Source organism: Aulostomus chinensis, chromosome 17, assembly GCF_037954235.1.
Source record: "Aulostomus chinensis isolate RoL2024-O1b breed Wild chromosome 17, RoL_Achi_v1.0, whole genome shotgun sequence".
Classification (NCBI taxonomy): domain Eukaryota; kingdom Metazoa; phylum Chordata; class Actinopteri; order Syngnathiformes; family Aulostomidae; genus Aulostomus; species Aulostomus chinensis.
The window spans coordinates 17,029,684-17,051,609 of record NC_141336.1 but is presented as its reverse complement, the minus strand read 5'-3'; the positions used below and the strand labels follow the sequence as shown (position 1 = coordinate 17,051,609).

The following is a 21,926-nucleotide window of genomic DNA, read 5'->3' as shown; positions in this document are numbered from 1 at the left end:
AGTCACACCCACGGTCAATTTAGAGTATCAGTCATCCTCTTGATGTCTTTGGACTGTAGGAGAAAACAGGAGTACCAGAGAGAACCAACGCAGGCACAGGGAGAACATGCAGACTCCACACAGCCGGAGCTTGAACCCGTAACCTTCTTGCTGTGAGGCGACAGTGCTAATCACTGCACCACAGTGCCACCCTACAAGTAATGTACTGTCGGGAAATCTATCTAACAATGCATCCCATGTTGTAATACCATTTGGTACCACAAGAGGCAACAGTGAGAAAAGGTAGAGACCTACATGAGAAGATTAAGGAGTACTGTTGCTTGTATGGGGATGTTCCTCTCTGCTGATACTGTATATCAAAAGTTGTGCCTTTACTTCTTTCTTTTACCTTGCAAAGCAGTTGGTTCTCGGGTCATGACATCACAAGATCACGGGAGAAGCCATGTTGTCAGGCTTCAAGCTATGCACGTGTTCCCATGTGTATCCATTAAAGAAATGTTTGCCTGGTTTAAGTGTGACAACAGTGAGACTTTCATCCTGAGCAAGACTGGCGGCTCTTTAAGAGGTTAGCAAAGTAAAGCAGTGAAGGTTTTTCTCAATGGAAAAGACGTTTTAGCAACTGGCACCAACCGGCCTCAGCTTCGAAGCCAATTCGTTGAACTGATTAGTTGAAGGTGCGACAGACGGATAGAACATCCAATTACCTACCGAGTATGTTTAAAATCATCCACCTGTTTCCAAATTGTTTCTACAGACAACATCTAAGGCGATTATGAGACACATGTCAGGCTTTCACAACCCTGAAGGGAAACTTCTTCTTTTCTCCTTCTCAAAGGCTGTCAATTCTAATCAGAGTGGGAGTCGAATCTTTATCAGTTCTGCAACCTCATTTCAGCTTCAGCTAATATGGTTTTACCACTAGGTATCTTTGGTGGATACTGCTGTTAGATACAGTATGACCTGGCCTCCCCCTGGGCTAAATAGAATGTGGTCCGGACTGAAATACAGCGATATGGTACACTGTATGTGGTAATAGGATGATTTAAAGAGTCAGAAAGTGAGAGTGCTGACATTGACAGCAACAACTGCCACTTTTATTATGAATGAGGACATGAAAAAGACCTTGTCAGTGATTCCACATCAGCACTACCCCCTGGCATTCAAAACTCCACCTGATTAATGTCTGTCAGTCTTATGATGTTAGTGCGCTACATTAAGTTCATCATTAATGAAAGCAGCGGGTTTGAGCATCCGCGAAAGGCCCGTTCAGCACAAACGGGATGGGAAAAAGAGAACACAGTCACCAAATTTAGACGCACCTAACATCTCACGATGCTCAGGAACACTCCTTGCTTCCCTTGATTTTTTGTCCTTTTCCACCTCCTGATCTTTGTTCCAGCATTCACCCGCAATCAAGAGCAGATCTTCAAACACTGTGTCCTCCCAAGGGAACCCCTGTGGTGATCGTCTCCTCAGAGTTCATGCTTCAATGTGAAAGAAAAGAAGGATCCCTATCCTTAGGACTGATCCTATATGATCTGGAGCACCACGTAGAGTAGAAGAAGAATAGATTATGTTATGATATCTGTCTGTACGCACATGAAGAGGGGCGTACTCATCGATTCACCAACTTTTTCACTCCTTTTATTTCTATCTCCCTCTTCTTTCACCCCTCTCTCTCTCTCTCTCTCTCTCTCTCACACACACACACACACACACACACACACACACACACACACACACACACACACACACACACACAAACTCAAACCTATTTTCCATAACAGATGTACCATTTCATCAGATGAAGACCAAGGCCAAGCTTTGAGCTTTCAGTGCTACATGGGATCCATTTAATTTGCAGGAACATGAAGGGAAATGAGGCCAGATCTGCCAGGCTTAACTCTCTCCACCATGCAGGTTATAATGAGCAGCGGCTAATCAACCTCGTCCATTTACTCAAAGATGAGAAAAGCATCACATGCACAGCAAAATGTCTCCACAGTGCCACCAACTATTATACACACAGCAGAATTAACATGTCTATACCCAATTTTACAAATTGTGTCCAATGGCAAATATGTAAGTGGTTCCAGCAATAAGTGTATGTGTGTGTGCGCGTGTGTGCGTGTGTGTGACTAAAGAGTGTGCTAAAGCACGGTGGCCCCTGATGAAATTAACTTAGATGGATAATGCAATACCAGCTCATTTTAACACAGAGAGAATAAGCTACATCTTCTTTATGCTGTGTGATAATCTATCATCTTACAATTACTGTACATGTGTGTCCTGTTTCTAATAATATTTCAGCATGTAAATGCATTTCCAGGAAGTGAAGCAGAACAAATGCATGAAAAGCACAAATTGTTTATTCCTAGTTAATAGGTATATTTCCTATTAGACGTAGGAACATGCATCAAGGCTTTAAATGACACTGAACCAAAAAAAAAAAAAAAGGAAGAAATGTTCTCAAGATGTGCTGACTGTGTTGATCACCAGATATGGTAAAAATGCACCTTGTTGGTGAAAAAGGGGAAGAAGGGTGCAACACATTAATAAAAAAAAAGAAAAGAAAAAAGTTTTTACTCTACACAGCCCATTTGCTAGTCTTGACATGAAATAGAGTTGGAATCTCATTGGGAATTGGGGGGGTGGGGGTGGGGGGTGGGGGTTCTGTTTTTGCTGATTCCACTGTGGCAGTGAAGGTGAGATGGTGCTGCTGCAGCGGGAGTTTGGGAGAGCCAGAGGTCCAGGGCACGTCTAGCCGCCAGCCGCGCCGCTACATGCTAATGCACTGAATAACAATCTAAACCAATCTGTCATTAACGTGTGTAAACAGCGCGCCGTGCTGAATGAATAACAACTTCTACTCATAAAATGGATGAGAAAGCTAAAACAAGCCTCCAAAACGTACACAGTGATCATGAATAACAAAGCGCGCGCAGTTACGTTCCCTGGGAATTCAGACAGGCGGGCGCAGATACAGTACAAGCACGCCATGGCGAGCTCAGTTTTCTCCAGAGAATCACAGATTTTGGAATTAAAAAAAAAAAAAAAGACTCACAATTCACTGGAAACACTCTATGAAAGGTTTATGAGATACAATCCCTAAAGGGCCTTAAAAAAAAAGACAAACTCATCCTAACTACTGGAGATTTTTCTTTTTTTCAGTTTGCAATGAATGAGAAAGAAAGTAAGAAAGTGCTCTGCAGTCAACAACAGCTCTGTGTCTCTCGCTCACTATGCAGCCACCACGCTGAGTGAACAGAGATTACACACACTGGAGCTAGAAGGAGTCTGATGTATAAAAAAGTGATAAATTGATTCACAGACATGGCTGAATGAGTGAAGTGACACCACATCCCTCCAGAGCTTTTTGTGTGTTTTGTATGTGTGTGTTAAATTCCATCTCCAGCATGGCAGCTACAATACAACAGGTTTTTTTTTTTTTTTTTTTTTTTTAAAGTCTCACTAACTCCTTAGATACCATCCCCTCTGGAAGTCCATCGACACAACATGGTCAGCAGAATGTGTGTGTGTGGAGAGATAGAGAGAGAGAGAGAGAGAGTGTGAGTGTGAGTGTGTGTGTATTAGCGTGCCTGTTCAGCACACACACACAGCACAGAGCTCTGGCCCACACCTCTCCATTCACCATTGCACTGCAGTTTCATCATCCATAGCGCAGGTTTGATAGGCAGTTCCTCTTATTAGAAAACCTAAAAGGGGAGCGGGGGGGCAATGTTAAAATGAAACCCTCTTTATCAAATTGTGATGAAGTGCCTGAAGTGAACACAAGGTTAACTAAATTGCATATCCCCCTGTGCTTCCATCCGCCATCACCCCGAATTCTGAAACACAGAGATTTTTGTAAGTACAAACGAGATGAGGGGAGAGAGAGAGAGAGAGAGAGAGAGAGAGAGAGAGAGAGAGACAGAGACAGAGACAGAGAGAGGTGTTTCTTAAATCACCGTGAAGTGTGTGTTTGGATTGCTGTTTGGTTCTAGCTGGGGGGGGGGGGGGGGGGGGGTATGATGAGGCAAAGGTATTTCTGGGTCCCAAGCATCGCGCCAGAGTTGCTGCGCACTCCCGTCTACACACACACACACACACACACGCACACACACACACACACACACACACACACACACACACACACACACACACACACACACACACCTTGACAGTGACTTTGTGTGACAGCAGATATAATGTGATTTCTCCTGTCCCGAGGGTGGAAAGCTGATGATGGAGACTTCTGGGGCTCTGGTCTGCTTCCCGGCGACAGCAATGACAGACAGGAAAAAAAAAAAAAAAAAAAAAAAACGTAAGCATGATGACCAGTGGCATTTTTCACACGGCTTGGAGATTCTTCAGTCTGTGTCCCGTTTGCCCCCCGCGCTTCACTGACGGAGAAATTAGGTCTCTGTGTTCAGTTTGAAATTTCCTGGCTTTGCTTCAAAAGTTTGAGCATAATCAGCTCAGTGACAGTTCTGTCACATGATTTCATCTTCAAACCAAACCAATATATGTATGGACATATATTTATCTACAGGATTGGCTGTATTTTTTTTTTTTGAATGCGATTTTCCTTTTTACGATGTTATCATGCTTTTAAAGGGAGCGAACGATGTAGGGCGTCACTTCTACTGTAAGCGTGTCACATCAGGTGAAGCCGCGGCGTCTCGTACCTGCAGGCTATACAGGCCTCTGCTGTCTGTGCAGCTTACGGGGCGAAAGCAGTCTAACTAATTCTGTCAGGCGTGTTTCGTCTGGGGAAAAAAAGAAAAAAATATTTAAACACATAAAGAGATTCTGACTGCAGGATTCGCTGAGGACCTGAGACAGCGGTGGGATTGTGCCTTGTGCTGAAACTTTTTGTCTTTGGTTCATGTACTGATTGGTCACTGATTATGAAACATAAAAATACAGGCGGGGTTGAACCTGAAGGGTTCGTGATCCCTTAAGTCTTGCGTGAATGTATTTGGCTAACATATGTCTGCTTTCCTTTAGGTAATACCATTGTTAAATATATATCTTGTCTCCACAACAAACGATCGAATACATTTTAAACATTTGCACCATTGATCACTTTCCAAATAAATACGTAATTTAATGGGTTTTAATCAGGTTTTTTCTAAATGACTCCCAGTAGTGGACGGATCTCCAAAAACCAGCTGTAATTAACAGTTTCAGATTGCTGACAATCAGGACAAGCAAGCAAAGACCTAAATACTGAAATATAGATTGAAACGCTGGTCAAGTGAATAGCTACTGAAACGGGTTTGGGTTCGGCTTAGTCGCAGGTTTTCACATCAGTACTGCAGTTTTACACAACTCTGTTGGGGTTTATGTTTTCTCAGATCCGTCACACAGTCCAGCTAGAGAAAAAGTTTGGACAAGGCCAGACACTTTCAAAGGTGGCGGGTGATTGGATGAACCACCCGTCTGCCAATTTCAACCAATCAGATTACTGAACTGAAGCCAGAGCAAAGAAGAAGTGTTCTTTGCTCTTCTTGAGCAAAACTCAAAGTTTACACTATGAACATGTAGCGATGCACCTTCACTAGCATCGGTGGGGGGGATGGGGCATCAATTTCCTTTCGCCACTATACTGAACCAAGCAACTTTTAACTTTTCCTTTCCATTTGAGTAATAATAAATAATAGAACCTGGATTTATTTCACCCCAAAGATCCCTTGGCAGTACACGAATGCAGCTACACTTATTGTTATGAGCAACAGTCAACATTTGGACACACACTTCCCATTTTATGAAACAGCAGCTTCCGTCTCTCTTCCTTACAGCGTTTTATTCCATCTAAATAATGCAGCCGCCAGGAGGCATTGGGTGATGGTGGTGGTGGCGGCCGCGGCGGTGGGGGGGTCCATTAAAGAGAGACTGATATAGAATGCTGGGATGCATGATCAGACACTCTTATCACTTTCACAGAGCATGTTATAGTGCAGCTAGGGGAGAACTTTGTATTGTCATGTCCTCTCCTAAGTGCTTAACCCTTTGGTTGATGTGATAGCGATACGCTGAAGAGTTCAGGATCTATTATAAAACTCTACGTTAGATCTTAGATAATGTATGATGAAGAGCAGGTTATGCATTTGTGTTTAAAGGACATTTAGGGGGTGGGGGGGCTGCAACAGCTTGCTAGTGAGTTACTATGGTTTGTGAAAGAGGGTGAAAAAAAGAAAAAAAAGCTGAAGAATGTCATAATAAGACTGGAAGCCGTGAAGAAGCCAACCTTGGCAGATGATTTATTTGATGTCGACTCATTTTATTCTCCCAGCTTCTCAGAGAGGATACTGTTAATTACATATAGTCTATTGAAGAGTAAATGAGCTTGACAGTATTCCATCATGTTGTCACAGGAGAGAGAGTGTGTGTGCACGCGCGCACCCGTGTGTGTGTGTTTACGTGCTCACAGGTGGAGTCTGTTATGCTCTTTCTCCTCTCCACTAATCTGCCTGTCAGTAATGAAGTCGGAGGCTTAAAGTGTGGGAGAGAGAGCAGGCGTCATCCATTAGGTCTCATCCATTTCCATTAATGTTCGCGGATTACTTATTATTCCCTGATTAATAAACACTCGGTGAGCGCGTCCTCATAGCAGCCTCAATAAGGACAGCTTCATTAATGATTAGTATTAAAGCTATTAATATCCCAGTTACCGGCATTCGCAGCCAGCGCTAGCTCGACCTACATTATCATTGTGAGAGGGTCTGTGTGCGTGAGTGTGTGTGTGAGCAAAAGGAAGAATAAATATAGGTGCATTAGTCAATGACAATACTTTCAAGGTAATAATTTCATAAACAATTCACATTAGCTTGGTATTTGGACATCCTTGAGAGGAAAAAACAAGTAATCCAATTAGTATACTGAGTGAGTAAGCATTGATTTTAGGAAAACATTACCCAATCAATTTCGGAGGGGTAATGAAATTCCTTTAGTTTGTGTCTCCAAAACAATATAAAAGCATGTGTGTTTAAATGCGTGTACATGCACGCATGTGTTTGTTCAACTAAGAGAAAATAATGTCATGTTAGGCATTCCTCTCAGGCCACACCCTAATGGGGTGCAGAGATCTCCCATTAAATGTAACACACACAGATGTAAACACAATTATCATATTTATTTAGTGGAAAATAATTTTTCTAAAGAGGCTTTTTTGTTGTTGTTGTTGTTTTGGCAAAACATAACATCCTGAATGACAGTCCATAAAACAGCGGCGAGCACAAATTGTCACACTTGTCCTCAACACCTCAGCACTTAAATATTCATGCTACACAGGACTTGAACCCCTGCCACTGCAACTCTAAGTTGGATTAAATATTGGACGCAATTAGATTGGAGTGGAGTGGTATAAATAGCCTTGGGATGTTTGCATGAATAACACCATGCCGGAAACTATTGTAATGCATTGTGTTGCAGTGTTCACATTTTGCCTGTGCAAATCTCCCTGGTCTCATGACACTAATCCCTAGCAAAGTAAATTCTATGTTGTCTCATTTTACACCATGCCTGAGGTTGTTTTCTTTTCAATAATCTCACAGGCGAGTATAACTTGATTAGACAAAATAAATAAATAAAAAAAAATTTAACAACAAAAAAAAAAAAAACACAGGGGAAACTATTGATTGTATGCAAATAGAATTATGAAAAAGAGTAATTGTCTCGGCCGTCTGTTCCTGCGTTTTGTTTTTTTTCTTCCTTTTAGTCATTTAAATCAGCAGCTCTCGCACAAACTCCAGTCCAATTATATAGATAAAATGGCTAATCATGCCACAAAAAAAAAAATCTTTTTAATTTGATATCTACGGGTAGGTCAATAAGCAAAATCATTTACAGTGCCAAAATTTTTCAGCACAATTTCAGATAAGAGAGATGGGAAGGAAGGGGGCGATAAGACGGATGGAGCACATAAATAGTTCTGTGTAAGACATTAGCGTTTGGGTCATAAGGAAGCCAGATAACGCCGGAGACATTTCATTAACGGAAAAGACACATTCGATTAAAAGTCTTTTCTATTTACACCACTTATCATAAGTCACGGCCGTGATGAGTCCAGATGTTGTAGAAGCTCTTTGTGGACGACAACTATTGTGAATTATACATTTGAAAACCTCTTGTAGGGGCACAACTGTGTGTAATTCAGGATTAAATATAGGTGCATTTATCATAATGTGATACTCTCTACACTCTTTTAAAAGGAGTGTGGTTAAATAATTACTGATATTATTTCTATGGTTTAGCAAGTGAGCAAAGAGTTCAGTAGGAATTATTACTCGTAGCCCCATGGCTAAACTTGGAAGCATAAAGCAGAAATGTCAGTTTTTACTTGCATTTTTCATTTTATTTCAGCACATATAAACTGCTACGCTCTGTGCGCAAAACACATAGTTTTAAAGGGAGAATTCCTGAGAGGATAATGTTAGCTCAAACAAGCAGGCTAGCCAAAATAAATCGACTGGCCAGGCTAAGAAAATTAGCATTCTGTCTTTCATACAATAGGGGAGGATAATTCGCTACCCCCTATTGATTTGGAGGGTGAAATTTGAAGTGTAAAGGGAACTGATGAGGGGCTTTTAAACAGATTTCATTCATTTTATCGTGTAACCACTTGGATTAAGTCAAAAAACTGCCACCTGCTTATCAGTAACATTGAGGTGGTACTGGCCATGAGGCGCCATTAGCTTCAAGCTAAATACATTAAATATACAAAGTTAATACATGCAGAAATACACTTTTTGGGTAAAGTATTACTTTAAGTGAGGTAGCTAAACAATAACTTTGCTCACCTATAATTGACTAATGGAGAAACACTTGTTCAGTGTTCAGGCTGAAGTGTCTTTGCACGGCTGTAATGTCACAGTCGTTCCAGTATGTAGGACAGAGGCCTGTTGTGAACCTTGCCCAGACACACGCGAATGTAACGGATACTCACTGTTCCCTGTCTGAATGGGGAAATTAGTTTCCATAAACCAAGCACAGCACAGCATGAATGTATCCGAAGGACGAATCTGGCGAGCTTCAACTAAACTTCATGTACAAAAACTTAAATTAAACCAGTATGATGAAAACTGCTCCATCTTTATCGACACTGGTGTCCTCACATACGACAATTACAAAGACCCCACAAGCCTGTTTTAGCTAGAAATGTGTCCTTCATTTGTTCGATCATCATTTTATTGCACAATAAATACCGGAAAAAGAAAGAAAAGAAAGTCAACCTAAAATTCTTGAACACATTACACGTGAGAAAAGCTCAGGTTTTATGCGCAACATTACAGCAACTAATCTTTTGATGACACCATTATGATAATTATTATCATGTGCAGTAAACAAAAGCCTCTTTATAGTCATTGTATATTGTTTGTTTTAAAACAGAATGAAAGGTGTCATTTTGAAATACAAGCTGCATAATCCAGTCTACCATGCACAACAACCATTAAAGAGCTCAGTTCCAGTGACAGGTTTAGCACCAAATTCACCTCCGCTTATGGTACTTTATGGCTAATGAGTAATAACAACAACAACAACAAAAAACTCAAAAAAAACCAATGCAGAATACTAGCAAACTGCTGCAATAAAATATCTTCAGTATAAAAGTCCCAAAAAAGTAGCACGGGCTTAATTAACAAGCCACTAAGAGAATCATCACAGGCTTCAATCAAATATCTCCAAGAGCATTTAGACTGCGATGTAATCGGCGCGTAATGATGCTGATCGATCAGGGATGTCTATCTGAAGGGCGAACGTGTTTTTACTCGGCTTTGCTTAATGAGTGTTTTTGTCCAATCACAGGCTGTGATTAAAGGCGACTGAAATGGTTGCTGAAGCATCCGCAACCGTGAGCCGCGTCAAGTCAGGGACCTGCAGCGACCCCAGAGTATCACAGGGAGTACGTCTTCTACAGGGTTAAACACGTTGTCATTTTGTCAACAGCCAACGTGAGATAAGATCAGGTAAAAGATAAGATAAGATGCAACTGTGTTGCCTGAGAGGAGCTGAGCAAAGAAGCAAAGGAGCCAAACTTTGTCTTACTTATATTCATGTCGTTATTTTAACTGTACTTTTGTCTCGTGGGGAAGGGATGGCGGTTACTGGTTGGTAACTATGATAGGATGTGCTACACAAATATTGTATATATGCATTGAATGTTGGCAAGTTAATAAAAAAATTAAAACATTTTATTAAAAAAAACACCTCAAACTAACCGTTTCATTTCCTCATTCATTCATAACCTGAACTGAATTAGTTTGTCGGTCAGTAACTAAAGCCGAAACTTTTATGCTGGCCTGTCATTTCCTTCAGTATCCCTCTCAATCTCAGCTCAGAATATAATCTCTGTAAATGTTAAGATGCCATTTTAACACAAAACCATAACTCTAACGTAAAACCGAACTAATCTCCATCGTAAAATGACTCATTTTTCAACAGTACTGGGAAATATTGAACTGCTGATGTCAGGCCACCTTTTGTGCTGTTCTAAGGAAATATCCTACAAAAGAAACGCAATAAATCTATAAACATAAACCTTTTCCCTACATTCGTCATAAAAATCTCATGAATCCTATCAAAGAAACATAATCAATACCGGTGATGTTATATGACAACAACAACAACAACAATAACACCAAAACAACACAGTTGAATATATGTATGATTGAGGAACATTTTATCTTCTAGTGGGATGAATATACAGTCCATGACCTGGAATGAATTTGCTCTCAATCAGCCAATCAATTGGTAATGCTGGGGGGTGACAGCAGCTGAAATAATCCCTCGGGTGCCTTGAGGGAAATCGGAATTATATTGCATCCCCACTCAGAAATGACTGTTTCTGCATGGAGCCAGAGGAGACTAATCAAACAACATTACTGTAGACGATCAATAGACTGACAAACTGATGTATTGCTCCACATTTTGAAAAAAAAGAGAAAAAAAAAGGAAAAGATTCGTCCACAAACTTTGAAATAAAGTCATCAGATAATACGCAGCGTGGAGTACAAACGCTCCACATCTGTGCTCAATATTGCATCTGAACACCTTGTTATTGCGTTGCAGATATGGAATCGGTTCAACAAAGGTTCTTCGGCGTCGATTCATCTGTGATTACAGAAAGAATCCATGACCGAAGTCGTGGATAAGCAAATAAATAAATAAATAAATAAAACACGAGTGTGATCTTTAAAAACAGACGTTTTATTGAAGATAAAATTGTGCAGTGACGTCGTATCTGTATTGAAATGAAGTCAGTTGATATCTGCTGTGGGGTGTGTGTGTGTGTGTGTGTGTGTGTGTGTGTGTGTGTGTAGAGTCAGGAGGGGTGGTGGTGGGTATATAACCTGTCTATGTAGTCTAGTGGCCACTATCAGTTGAGAGGAGCTGCATACATTTCTTTCACAAATAATCTAATCTTTTTAATTTGAGAGATAAGGCAGAATTGACTGTAATTATGTGCAGCTGGGTCTGTGAGGAATTCATAAAAATGAGGCTAAGCCCATCTGCTGACTGGGGGAGGCAGTGACATGGGAGGGAGGTAGAGAGGGAGGGGGAGAGAGAGAGAGAGAGAGAGAAAGAGAGAGAGAGAGAGAATGAAAGGCAGAGACTCTAAAATCATTAAATCGGCCACTATCTCCCCTCTTCTGTCACTCAGGGAGAAAAAAGAGGCACTAATGAAATATTAATGCCTTATTTTGAGATTTACATTAATCTTTCCACTCTGTTTCTGTCTGTTTCTCTCACTTTCTCCCTCTCTCTCTCTCTCTCTCTCTCTCTTCCGTGTCTCCGTGTGTGTGTGAAATTTGAAAGCTGTGCTCAGAATGATATTTGAATATATATTTCTAACGAGATCCCCACACTAAAGTCTCATTCTTCTACCTCTTTGGCAGTCCAAAGGTGTATATATTGTACATTAAATGTGTCCAACAGAATTTCTTTTTGTTTTTTGTTCTCCACCAGCTTAAAGGCCTTCTGTAAATCTCTGCACAGTAAATCACTTGCTCCGTGTTCTCTCAGTAGGAAGACATTTAGAAGCTATTTTTAATACTTGGCTTTCACTTGTATTAATTTGATGAAAATCATTCTATAATCTGCCAAACCAGGAGATTTGCTGCACTGAAATCATTTCACTGTCAGGTGCTTTCTGTTGCTACAAGTACACCGCCCACCATTGGACTTGAACCCTCGACTACTGGCATGTGAGAGGGATCGCCTTCACAAGGTGGGTACTGGTTCCTACCGCCAGTGCATCTCTTGAGGTCTCTGAGAGCGAGATTACCTGTAGCCACCGTCGCAGAGGTGGGACGAGGTCTCGGTTGGTACGAACAAACACCGGACTACAGTCCAGATCCAGTCTTGTTTTTTAACGCTACATTTCACAACATGCACTAAAATGTTTTCCAAACCTTCCCAATCTGAACAGAGTGGTTTTTGTACTCATGGAAACTCGGAAGAGATGGAGTCCTGTTTGAGTTAAACTATTAAAACCACACCATAATATTTTCTTAACCTGTTTTTTTTTTCTTTTTTTGCGCCTAAAACAAACCAGACGTCAAGTTTACTGACATATCCTCTTAAAATGTTATTTTTCCACACAGTGAATGTGATTTGAAGAAGCTGATCTTGCGTGTACTGCATATAAGGGTGATACCATGTGAGCGTGGCACTCTAGTGGTGTTTGGGAGGAACTCGTTCTGTTCTAACGCAGCATTAATCCTTCTCAGGATACTCAACAAGTTAGCTTCGTGCTAGGTAGTCACTTACAGGGGAAGTCGACTGTTTACCAGGTTCTAAGTCAAGGCTACCTTTGTGAAAATGGCCTCAGGCGTGTGTTATACAACAGCACCGGTTGCATACTGGCTATAAAACCATGTCACGGAACATGTCCGCTCAAGGTAGACCCCAGAAAGTACTGTAAACAATATTAGGCTTTCAGTTTGGGATTACACCGCACATTCGAATGACATGGTGTGAGCAAGAAAGAGAGAAAGTGACTGTGGCTACAGTCGCAGTGTAGTACTGCTGGGACTAGAACCTCGTAGTAGCCTGTGGCCCGTTCAAAGTAGGGAAAGAGAGCCGATGAAATAAAGCTTTGGATGTGGATGCTCCCCGTCGCTGGGGAGGAAGCAGGAGAGCGTCAGGTAAACCAGCTGCCCTTTTCCCAATGTCTGCCCCCACCGAGGCTTGAAGTGAAAGCAAACCTGACACCTCTGACGCACTGACACGCGCGCGCGCGCACGCACACACACACACACACAAATGGGACTTCAAGTATCAGAGAGATGGAATGACCTAAGTTGTGCTTACACATACATGCACACACACTAAATATCCAACCTGATGTCAGCTCCTGCAAAAACTGCTATGTATGCTTTTGACTTGAGAATTGGTTCAGAAACTGGAACGTATGAGGGCCCCTTGATACCGATCAAAACTGTTTTACCTTGACGACTTTGGTATGAACCTTCCACATACATACACAAGCCCGACTATATAAGAAATAGTGGAAACACTCAAACAGTTGCAATTTTTTTTTTTTTTTACCACTGCGCTGTGAAACAACGCAAGTGCAGATAAGTATGGGTGGTATGGAACATTGATTCTGGAAGTGAGCATTTCTCTGCAGCATGCTGCCAACTGCTATCCCATTAGTGCTTCATCATTCCCCGAGCGAGGCTTTCCTGTCAGAGCTCAGAATTCACATGCTGTCCTACACAATGCAGTCCCCCCCTCCCCCCCCCAAATGTTCCCATTGCACCTACATACATTTGGTTACATGGACATGCATGTGAGAATGTGGCTCACCCAGCGTACCGCTATGGCACTCGTGCACACTGCCGTGCTATACTGTCTGAGGCTGTCTGTGCCTGCAGGGTATGTGTAGGAGTTCAAGTGTACGTGTGTTTGAGTGGCGCGATGGAGGTGATGGTTGCAGGGGCAGGGTGTGTAGGTGTGTAGTGTGTGTATGCAGTCAGGGAAAAAAAAAAAAGAAGAAGAGGAAAAAATAGGTGATACTAGCGGTGTCAATCATCATGATAGACACTCTTGATCTTCCATAGAGAGCGAAGACAACAAAGAGCTGAGTTAATAGGCAGACATGGCTCAGAGGACACTAAAGACCGCCCTCTAACCCCGACATACAGAGGTAGACACGCACACTTTATTAGGACGAGATGATTGGCTCATTTTACTCATTTATATCACCCCTCACTGAAAGAGCTCTTGTGCAAACCTATAACCGGGAAAGTGAATAGAAAGTCAGACACTTGGAGAATGCGCTCACTCCTGTACAATATAATGGATCGCAATACAGCGAGCTTCTACTCTTTGTTTGTTGACACGGTCAAAATCCTCCGTTATGCTTATTAATGAGGTCATGGGATTGAAAAGTGTTTACAACATTCTTCCACTCCGGCATATATAAAATGAATAATGAATGAACACTATTTTCTTTTTAAAGTCTGACTTTACGGCAGAGCTGTTGTTGTGTTGCATTAGATGGTACGATTGGGCCTAATGAAGTGACGGGTAGGAGAGCGCAAATACATTTTGAGCAACTCATGAATGTGGTACTTAAAACAGAGGATGTATACACTCAGAGACTACACAGACCTCAACCAAACTTGATGTATAAAATAGAAGTTTGGGGATTTTATTATTATTATTTTTTTTGCTGTTAAATGGATCTCAAAAAATGTAAAGCTTCTATCTCGGCCTAAGCTACACCCCTCCGGCAAGTCTGGTTGAAATCAAACTCAAAGAAATTCTACTACCTACGATTAAGAGATATGCTGCATGCAGGAAAATAATCAGGCAAAGACATAAAACAAGAGGAAGCGTCAGTAAAACAAAGACAAATAAAATGGAGGGCACGCACATGCAAAATCTGTTGTGCAGTGAACTGTGAAGGTCATATTTATCAGTTCCAGTGTCCAATTTTTCTACGAAACAACTAAAAAAAAAAGAAAAAAAGATTTGAAATCATCAAGACAACGAGAACTAAAGGGACACACTGCATTGAAGCAAATAAAAAGTGAGTGGAAATAGAGTTCAAATGCATCCAAATCAAATACCTGAATAATGATAACCCGGAGTTCAGAGACATCATCAAGCGCAAATGAGTGAAGGAGTAAAACACATTTGAAGGAACCAAAGTGTCACTTATGCTGTATGATATTATCTCTGATTTCATCAACAAGCCTGATGACACAGAGCAGAAAATCCTCCCGGAACTCTCCTGCAGCTCATTCCCCGGCAGATTTTTCAGGAACCGTCAAGTGCGAGTCTAGAAGGCACCTTGAGTAATTTTATTTCTGTTCTTTAGGAATCAGAGCACAATTGATCCAGAGGCTATTCTTGAAAATATGTTTGAGTGATGCTGCTAGTCTCTGTGTCTCTCTGCCTCTCTCTCTCATTACCCAGTCTGAGCTACCGACTTCCATAATCCTGGAAGGTTTTAGCGCCACTGTGTTGTGATTGGTTAGACATTACATCAGGGTGATGTAATACTCCTAGGACTGGCTAGTGCGTTGTGCATGGAGCGGGAGGTGGTGAGCAGGAGGGGGAGAGGAAGGGGTGGGTGGGCTGAGTACTGAGCGCGGAGAGATGGGGTGGGGTGAGGTGTGTGTGTGCGTGTGTGTGTGGGTGTGTGTGTGTGTGTGGGGGGGGTTATTGAGCAGAAGAACTCTCTCGCCTGCAGCCAGTGAGTGTGCATGTGCAGCCGCCACAGAAAGCCTCTAATCCCAAAGCACACAGCGGTGCTTTGGAGAAAGAGGGAAATAATCAAGACTGTTTCCATAGGCCCCCATCTAAAGGCTGGAGATAAGCTTTGCTGTGCATGCTGTGTACTGGTAGCAGCTGTGTGTATTGGGGATACATACACAAAGCTGAAATGGGATTTTTGGGGGCTGAAATTCAATCATTAATTGCAAATAGACAGAGGAGAGGAAGATGATTGTTTGGCAGGGACAGAAAATGCCAAGGCATTTGGTGTTTGTGCATAATGACTCGTAGCCAATTTCTCACTTCAGTGCAAGGTGCTTTTTCATGGATCCAAAGGTGTTATGCCATATCTCTGTCTTGAGATGAGGCTTTATTTTTTTTTCCGCACAGCAATGCCCAGAGCACAAGCAATGTGTTTTCACCTGATTGCTTTCATACTGTGGTAGACAATGCTTTGCAAAGGTAAAAAAACAAAACAAAAACAACAACAACAAAAAAAACAAATAAAAATAAAAGAAAGTGATGTTGGCAAAATGAATGAAGAGTTTAAAAATGTGATGGCTAAATTGAAACATATTGTCATGGATAGCACAAAAGAAAGTTTAATCAAAGCAAAAGAGGATGGTAATGCAATACTAAAATAAAACATTAGTGATACATTGGACTCCTGAAGCAACGTTACGAAAACGCAACACTTAAAGGCGTTATAAAATACAACATTGTATATGGTCATAATATTTCGAATCAAATATCGACACATTAGCTTCCTAAACTGGTGTTCAAACCGATGCAATGAACACTGTGGCTATCATTTATCCCGAAGCCTCAATAGCTGTCTCCGAAAGCCACGTTCACAAGTTTATTTAGCGGAGAAAATGCTCCCTAATTCTATAATTCATAGTTAATAAAATTATTGTGCTGAGGCAACTACAGACTCATACACCAAAATATAGTCTTCATTAGGAATACTGGGTACCTTTGAGCTTGAAAATTAGTACTTTAAATGCTGTGAAATAGGATCATAACAGGAGAAATAGGCTTGTGGAAACCTGCTGAATATTCAAGGCTGGTTTGAGAAATTAAATAATGGAATGAGACACGACAGAATGTAAAATATGCAGGTAAAATTACGAGAGGGTAAGATAAACCTTTGCAGTAATCAGGTTAAGGTCGTGAGATAAAAACCACTTCATCTCATCTTAAATGATAAATAATTATGAGTTTCAAACATGTAGTTTGTGTCAGGTTGAGGGTTCTCCTGATCCCAGTTCTGAGTATTCATGAGGGGTGAGTATTGGCAAGGACCTCACGATACGATACGATACAATACGATACGATACGTACCACGATATCAGCACAGCGTAGTGACACCCATGGGAGCACTTACGGATTTGCAACCCGTCTAAAACATTAATTATTAAAAATACTCTATTTTAAGAGCTGGAAAATTGATACTGTATGAGGATATAAACAGTATTGTGATATATTGTCATATTGGTACCCCCACCCCCACCCCCCTGCGTTCCTTAACTCAAATCTTACTTCCCGTGAAGTCATCATGCAAAAGTCTCTCTTCTGTCAGCCACACAAGCCTCGGAGTTGCTAGGGAGGCAACGCGAGATGGATTGTGAAAGGAAAAGGTGAAAAAAAAGAGAAAATTACCTGAATGACAACTTGTCAGAACAGAAGACTGCCATTTCTTACTTAGCCCCGGGTGAAGAATGAAACTAGGTAATGGCTATAGGGATATCACACAGGCAGATACACATGTTAGGATACACACAACCTGCCACTGACACACAGATACACATGTTAGGATACACACAGCCTGCCACTGGCACACAGATACACCTCGCTGGTCTAATTCAATCAATTCTGGTTGAGCTAACAACAAGAACATGGTTAAAAACACCTGCTTTCTCTAAATTTTATTCTTAAAATGTCCCGTCACATGTACGGTAAGATGTTTGCTCTAAGTGGTTGTTTGCATGCTTCAAGGTAGCAGCGTGAGTTTGTGTGTGTGTGTGTGTGTGTGTGTGTGTGTGTGTGTGTGTGTGTGTGTGTGTGAGTGTGCGTGCGTGCGTGCGTGTATATATCAGATGACGAAGAGCAGTTTTGCTGGAAATGTCACCATGCTGCAGTAAATCAACTTAAACACTGGAGCCCTCCAGTTGTACAGGCTGCTTTTATTTGCTTTTTTTTAAACATATTTTGCTTCCTTTTGGCACAGTATCTGCCCCCCCCCTTCCTTTTTTTGGTTCTGATGTCTTGTCTTTCCATATGCAAGACAAATTTAAAGTTACATTCTCTCCTATTCACGTCCCATTGATCTCCTTTTTTAAGTGAGATTTAAACATGGATCTTTGAGAACTACTGGAAGGTAACCTGTCTCTTCACTCCTCTGTGCTTTTCTCCCACGTTGTAATGCATCTCCCTCTGCACTGAGGTCTTAGCGTTTATGCCCTGCCTGCATCGTCTATGCTGTTATATGACTGTCTGGCGCGCATTGCGCTCCTATCGCTGTGACAGAGGTCAGCGAGTGCTTCGAGCCAGGCTGATGTCATGCTGCTGCAACCCTGCAGACACACCAGCAGCAGACAGGCAGACGGACAGGCCGGCAGACAAACCAACGAGCAGACTGGGTGTATTTATAGCTTCTCTCTCTCTCTCATCCCTGTGCGCCTCGCAGCAAGCTGCAGCTACACTCTACAAGTCAGCATTCTACAAGTATGAGTGTTTTTGTGCTATTGGGGATTTTTGAGATCATATCTGGTAAATAATTCTGTCTTTCTAGAAAGCTGTTTGAATTTGCATCTCTCGTGGTTAATGACCACATTGTGCTGCACAACAACTAATAACACAGTGAGGATGTGCGCTCAGGACAATGCTTTACACCATTACTTAACTAATAAACTGTAGGAGGCAACTGCCATTAGCAGTGTCGCTGATGCTGATATTCACCTCCCACTGGCGGCTCCCGTAAGCTAATCTGCCGTATACTGTATGCAAATATGAAACTGTTACTGTCAGGACACAGTCTAATTCCACATTATTCTCCTGGTAGTGGGCCAATCAGGTTGACTTTGAAATGGATTGTGGGTGATTAGCCGGGAATGCTGGGAGAATGCCGAGGTCTCTCTAGTGAACCCTGCAGCTGGTGCCGGAGTCAGCAGAGCAACGATCCAGGTAATTAATTCTTTGACAAGCATCAGTGATTTGGAAAATCAGTAAGAATGGCAGACGCTGATCAAAAGGGAAACACGTGGAGAGATGTTTAAACAGTGGGCGTTCGAGGCATCAGACAAGCAAGGGCCCCAGTCACAGGGCCCGAAGCCCAAACACCAAACAATGCACTGAGCTGACTATCAAACAACAGCAGGCTGCAGGGTACCTATTGTGTTTTGGATAGACACTAATGAAGGGAGTTAGGCACAGAGTAATTCCAATACTCATCCTGTTAATACAAGTTACATTGCACGCACTGATACAAATATTCATACACACCGGCAAATGCTTTTAAGTATCCACTTACACATCGGCATGCATTCAGAAATATGCATAGTATAAACATACAACGAGTACAGTGCGCTCACCGTCTACAGTAAACAACTCATGTGGTTCGGTCGGACTCCATACAAAAAACTACAAATAAACCTTGTGTATATTCCAGTCACAAATCCAAGCAGGCAGTTCAAACATTATGAATGCACACCCCAGGAACATAACAACACTATATATATATATGTATATACTGTATATATATATATATGTACACACATGTAAAGATCAATTCATTTTCAGTATTTATTATACATATTGCACTAAGCCTATATCTGTTGAATGAAATGCAAACAATAGCATAGTATTCATGGTATCACATAGATGTACGCGCACACACACAAACACATGAGCAGAAGTCTTCATAAATACACAAGAGGTTGAGTTGACATTACTGCCATAGCCTTGATTAAATCATGTGTATATGCTTTATTTGATTGTATGGATGGAGAGAGAAAAAACACACAAGCAGAAAAACCATAATGAAACATCATCGGCGCGGCTATTACACACACACGCTGTCCAGAATACAAATTCCCCATGCAGGTATTTGTTTTCATCCATCAGTATTCATTATGCAAGGAAATGTATCATAGGAGTGTAGCTATTGATCCTGTATTAAATCTCATTGTTATATTCCTATTCAGCAGTGAGCCAGGTGAGGGGGGGGGGGGGTGACCAAATGTCATGGTGACAACATGTAGCATTGTCAAAGGCAGCTTTATCGATCAAGATAGATAGAGAAAGTGAGGTAGGTGTGTGTGTGGGGGGGGGGGGGGGATTTCAGCAGGACCCCAACCATGCGACATTTTAAAAAAGCTGTCCTTTCTATTTAGTCAGCCTTTATTTTTGCACACAGAGAGCGTAGATGCCTTGACTGAGGCAATTTCAGCTGCAGCCTTCGCGCCCGGCAGACATGGCAAGACGACTCACACGTAGCTCAGCGAGGAGGGGGTCTTGTTCGCTTTATCTATCAGTGGTAATATCACAACTGGCGTGCTGTGTTTCTGAGAGGGTGAGCTCAGGATTGCGCCGATGTCTTGCTTCGACATTTTAAAGGCCTTGCTGTCATACCTTTTCACTGGTTATGCTAGAGCCCAATTAGCTTGCCAACCATGTACAGCAATTCTTCAGACAACCTAGATGATTCAGGAACCCCCCCCCATAGGGATTTCCCATCTTGTCTTTTCTTGCTCTGATCCCAATGAAAGTCTAACCCAACTAAAGCTCACAGGCAAGTGGGCGCCGATGAATAAAACGATGTTGTCGTATCAAAGTTGAACTGCCACCAAACATGTCAGATAGGAGCAACTAACACAGCAAGGGCGAGCCAGCGGTGCAGCGTTGACCGGCAAGAAAGCCGGCAGCGAGACGATAATTCAGGTCAAGGGTGTGGAAGTTTGCTGGCAGAGCTTCACATTTCTCCCTCTCGCTCTCTCTCTCTCCCTCTCTCTCTCTCTCTCACTCACTCACCATCCCTGTCTGACTCACTCAGGTAATTAGCACAACCTGTATTTTCCCTCTGTATTGCTTGAAGCGTCTTGTGTTAAAGCGGTCCAGATCAAAATGGCATGTCATACCACATTATCTTCAACACCACTCCTCGGAAACAGCATGGCTCCCCCCAGTCAGCCCTGCTCTACCTCTGCTTCGCTGGATGTTTATCTGTTGCTAGGACTGGGAAATCTCTACGCTCATTGTTTTTCACCAGGGGGAACCGAAGAGTGGATTGAGTAGATCTTTTGATCCATAGAATTCCCTTACTTTGTTTGGTAACTGCAGGAAGAGAACTTGGGCAGACTCTCTGCAACGGTCCAGCATGACATTATCGATCAGAGCTCAGCTGGGGGGGTCGCTGCCCTTCAGTGGACTATGGTTCTATGTTTTTAAAAGGGATGTATGAGATTTGGTCAACAATAATTTTGATCAACAGCACCCCAAACAATACAACCTCATCCAGTCAGTCAAACTGAGACACGAATGCATCAGACACACTGCTACAAGACACTTTCTCGTGTTGGCCACTTCTTTAATGCCCATCAAAGTTGAACCATTCAAGAGTCCTTCAAAGAAAAGGTGCTTTATACCTTCTCTCGATCTTGTACCGAAAATTGGGATGCGCCGATTGCCTGATCAGGGACCAGAGTTTTTTGTGTACCCGGCCTGACCAAAGACCGGCCAGCCAGCGTCACGTTTTTGATTCCTAACCGGTCACCTGCCAGGGTGCGCTGCTTCTCCGGGAAGCGTGGTGAGTCTATTTGTGACTGACGGTGCATCAATCCACGCAGAACTGCTTGAGTCAAACAGGAAATCCGCGCATGAGTGACATAAAATAGCTGGTAAATTTTCAAAATAAAACGCCATGTGCAAGCTCCCAAATGCAAAAACCTTAAAAGGAAACAATATAATATGTACTTTATGTGCACGTGATAGAAACACATGAACCAAGAGACAACGACCAAATCAGCAGAATCTGAGTAAGTTACAGGAGGGAAACTTAAAAAGTAATATTTTCTGTAATTATGAAAATGTAAGTTCCCACTGAAAAGTTTAGCTTTATGTTCTTGCAAACTGTCAAGTGTAGTTTTTAGACGGATGTGTGGAATCTTCAGAAACTGGTATCGGCAGGTCCCACA

At 42.0% G+C, this 21,926-nt stretch overlaps 1 long non-coding RNA gene across 5 annotated transcripts in view; it reads right to left on the bottom strand.

Annotated features, from left to right (window-relative positions):
- Window positions 1–21,926, bottom strand: part of LOC147246527 (uncharacterized) — a 326,594-nt gene that overhangs the window by 35,563 nt on the left and 269,105 nt on the right. Inside the window, exon 6 of one of the 5 annotated variants that reach the window (XR_015109779.1) lies at window positions 4,211–4,268. The exons of the other annotated variants lie outside the window; for them this stretch is intronic. This is a non-coding gene — a long non-coding RNA (uncharacterized LOC147246527). Of the gene's footprint in view, window positions 1–4,210; window positions 4,269–21,926 lie in introns of those variants that run through there. 5 annotated transcript variants of the gene reach the window in all.